Here is a 3999-nt window from a genome sequence, read left to right on the forward strand (position 1 = left end):
GCTCTGGGAGTCCTCGCTAGAGGCACACTCACACCTTCCCTCTGCCTCTGTGCCCCTCTCCCACCTGCAGGCCCTCCACTCTTGGGCCTCCATCTGCCTTGGGCCTGGCTGGCCCTGCTGGCTTCAGGAGCAGCACCTCCTCCCTCTCGCCCAGGTGCTCTCTGTGCTGAGCAGGCTCCTAATTGGACCATAACATTATTCAGTTTGCCCCCAGGAAAATGGGATAATAACACCCAACTCCCAGAGCTGTTATGAGGATTAATCAAGCTAATAACAACGTTTGCGAAAGAGCTTTTGTAAGTGGTGGGTTGTGTCAGAGGATGGGTGGTAAGAAACTCTGTGAGGCCCCAGTGACTTGTCCCTGAGGCCATGCTTCTCCAGACCCCTGCCTGCACAAGTGGCATTCGCTGGCCCCAAGCCCATTATCCTCAGGTCGGACCTCTGAAGAGTTGTCCAGTCCTGGTCCCTTGTGGTGAGAGAGGCCTGCAGTCTGACGAGAGGGGAGGGCTGTGCCCGGCAGAGCTCCGCCACTTCCTGGTATGAGAATAGATGTGGGGGCTGGTGGGGGGCGGGGGGCAGGAACAAGACCCCCCAGCGCCCCCGGGCAGGGCAGGCCTCAGCTTCTGCAGGAGAGGAGGCATCCCCTGGCACCATCTAAGATACCAAACTGATCGGAGACTTTATCCTGAAGGCTTCCCACTCATCTCAGGAGTAAGTTCACAGGCCTTAGTTGAACATGGAAGGTCTCAGTGACCCTTTCTGCCTCATCTTATCCCTCTTCCTCCCATCCCCTATCGGCCACTCTGAATTCATCCACAGGCGACCCTAGGAGACAGCTACTAATATTAAAAGGAAGCAGAGATGTTAAGTGGCTTGCTTGAGGCCTATGAACCCTGCTAGCAGTGGAGGAGCTGCGAATTGAATCCACCTGGAGCTGCGCACCTGCTGTCTATGCTCTGCTGCCCCTGGGGACTCAGGTGGGGGACCAGCTAGGGGCTTCACAGTTCTAGATGACAGAGGATGGAGGCCTGAGTAGGACAGGGCCAGGATGGATTTGGATACACCTAGGAGAAGGAGAAGGAGGTGCTGGAGTTTGAAGACAGGACAAGGTGGGGTTGGGGGCAGGGCCGAGGGAGCTGGGGGGTTGAGTTTGGGGTGGTGTGGATATGGGTGGTGGGAAGAGCGAGGGTCTGGGACTCTGGAGCAGAGCCACTTGGGGATTATCCACCCAGTGCTGGGGGACTGGATGCCAGCACCCAGGTGGGCGTTCATAGGGAGAAGTCCAGGGGAGCTGCAAATCAGGGTCCTCTGCAGGGAGGGGCTAAGGAACCAGGCAAGATCCCAGGGCTGGCCACCTGCCCGGGAGCGGTCCAGGGGGCAGCAGTGCCCGTCGGCACCCACGGCAGAGGGAGCAGCAGCTTTGGGGGCGGGGGGTGGAGGCAGGGCCTGGGGACAGGAGTTTCACAGAGGGGGGTTTCTCTCGATTTGAGGAAGAGTTTTCTCATCTGAGGAGCCCTCAAAAGTAACACAGGCTTCTTCTGGGGACCTGAGCTCCCTGTCACAGGAGATTTTTGAGGCAAGGCTGGATGGCCCCTCTGCAGGGTCGGGTTGTTTCTGGGGGGATTTTTGCACTGGGTGGTAAGAGATATAAGGCCAGAAAATCTGCATCTAGTCAGCGGCATTGCTTCCTAAACATTAAACACCCCTTCCTTGGCTGCAAGCTCTGACCTTGAGTGATGGGCTCCAGGCCTCCAGGCCTCCAGGCCTCCAGCATCACCAGAGAGAGCCCCCAGGCGTTCCCAGGTCTCAGACCCTCTTCTTGGGGCACGTCCCCTGCCTCCCTTCACTGCAGGGCAGGCTTCTGAGCCAGGGTTTTCTGCCCGGTGTGGCAGGAAGGGAGCCTCGGGGGGCAGTCCAGCAGCAGCCGCCAGCCGCCTACTCCATTCCGGTCAGCCTGCGGGCTGCAGTTGACAGGCTGGCCCTAGAGAGGGAGCTCCCGAGATGTTTCCTTAGACGTATAATTGAAATTGCACTGCTCGGTAATTAGGAGAAGCAGCGCACACTCTATAAGTGACTGTAATGATAGTTTCCACAGCCAGACCAGGAGTTTCGGGGATCACCTGGAGGAGCCGAGTGAAAGGGGGAGGGGAAGAGAGGTGAAGACTTGGTTGCAGAGGGTCTGCCATGGGTCAGACCCCCACCATGAGCTTTACTATACTCCAAGACCCCTCCACGGACCACTGTGGCTCAAGACAGTCAATAGGCCTGGAGACCCTGTGGTCCAAGGCCCCAGTTTGACAGAATGGAGAAGCCTGGAGAAGGAGGAGATTTGCCCCAAGTGGCAGAGGCGTCAAGAGCGGAGCCGGCACTGGAACCCAGCCTTCCCTTCAGCCAGACTGAGTCTCCCCTTTTGGGTTTTGGTCCATGCCAAGCAGTTTCTCTTCTCCGGGTCTTTCCCTGCTGCTCCCTTCAGCCTGGCACTCTCCCCTCTCCCCTCCCTGGGATACTGTTACTCTTCCCTCAGGTCGCCGTGAGACACTGCCTCCTCCAGGAAGCCTTCCCTGACTTTCGGGGCAGGGCCAGTGCCTCCTCAGATTCTCCATGGCCCCAGTGGTGTCCCTCTGGCCCCCAGCAACAACCCTACCCTGGGTGGACCTGTCTTCCTTAGCGACCATAGTATTGAGGTCACGGACTACATTCAGTTCCCAGTAGGGAACTGGAGCTGGCTTGTACTGGCTTTCGAGAGCTGGTAGTTAAATTCTGGGGAATTTTGTGAACTGGTTGTTAAATGCACCCATTGTTAGTAATTAGATTACGTAAGCTTACAATTAAATACATTTTGTTAAAATGGAAAATACCCACTAAAATCTCGTCGCTTCCTATTTTACTGTTCCCTGTGCTCGTAAGTTTATTTAAGTCTATCATTCCTGGTGGCGGAGACACAATACAACGATGTGAACCAACTCAGCACTCAGCTGATCCCTGCCATGGTCGGAATGTTGACACCGCAGAGACGATCAAATGCCACACATCGGAGCCCCTCCCCGCATCCGAGAGAGCTGGTTGTCAGACATTTTTCAGCTCACCACTGTGTTCGTCTCTGACCTTCGGCCTTGGTACACGGCAGTGCTCAGTGAACGGTTGCTCAACGAGAGGAGAGAAAGAATGCAGACTTTGCCTCAAGATGCAGGATTATCTTCCTCCAACATCTGCCGCCATCGCTGGCTCTGGCCCCTGTCCCATTTTCCTCCGGGGGCTCTCATGGAGGCACAGGTCAGGCCTAGGGCAGGAGCCTGCATCTGTGGGCACTGGGCCGGAGAGGAGACATATTTCCCAAGGAAGGGCTGAGGGGCCCCAGAGAGTCAGCAGGTGTGGGCGGCCTTGGCCCGGTGCTCAGAGAGCTGGGCCCGGAGGAGTTCCCACCCCTTCCTTTCCCAAACGGTCCATGGCAGTGTGCCACCAGCCTGCACCCCTTCCAGCCTGGACACAGCAAGAGGGGCTGGCAGAAAGGCTGAGCTGGCTCCAGAGAGGTTGTCTGAAGTCCCTCCTCCTGTAGAACCCTTTCAGATTCTTTCCTAAAAGTGGCACCCCTCTCTTTGGGAAGCAGACCCTTGAGAATCCCAGAAGGTGGGGAGTGAGGAAGGAGGGCAGAGGCTCAGCACCTTCTAGCTATCGTCACACACCAGCTCTACCCTCACCCTACAGTGGGCCACAGAGATGAACTTGCAGTTCATCTCTCCCAGGGGTTTCCTCCAGCTCTTGTACAATGGTTCTCAGTCAGGGCAATTTAGCACCCCAGGGCACATTTGGCAATGTCTGGAGACATTTTTTAATCATCACAGCTAAGAGAGGGGTGCTGCTGGCATGTAGTGGGCAAAGGTCATGGATGTTGTTAAACATCCTAACAGGCACAGGACAGGCCCTTATAAGAAAGAATGATCCAGGCCAAAAAGTCAACAGTGCCGAGGCTGAGAAACCCTGACCTAGAAAGATGTACTC

At 56.3% G+C, this 3999-nt stretch overlaps 1 long non-coding RNA gene across 2 annotated transcripts; it reads left to right on the forward strand.

Annotated features, from left to right (window-relative positions):
* Positions 1–368: 368 nt before the first annotated feature.
* On the forward strand, positions 369–3345 carry LOC140689846 (uncharacterized). 2 transcript variants are annotated; one of them, XR_012064986.1, is made up of 3 exons: positions 369–537; positions 820–977; positions 2525–3345. It is a non-coding gene; the product is annotated as an uncharacterized lncRNA (long non-coding RNA). The 2 variants fall into 2 exon arrangements; XR_012064987.1 differs by having other exon boundaries at positions 2908–3345.
* Positions 3346–3999: the final 654 nt, after the last annotated feature.

The sequence above is a fragment of the Vicugna pacos genome, chromosome 27 (assembly GCF_048564905.1).
Source record: "Vicugna pacos chromosome 27, VicPac4, whole genome shotgun sequence".
NCBI classification, from domain to species: domain Eukaryota; kingdom Metazoa; phylum Chordata; class Mammalia; order Artiodactyla; family Camelidae; genus Vicugna; species Vicugna pacos.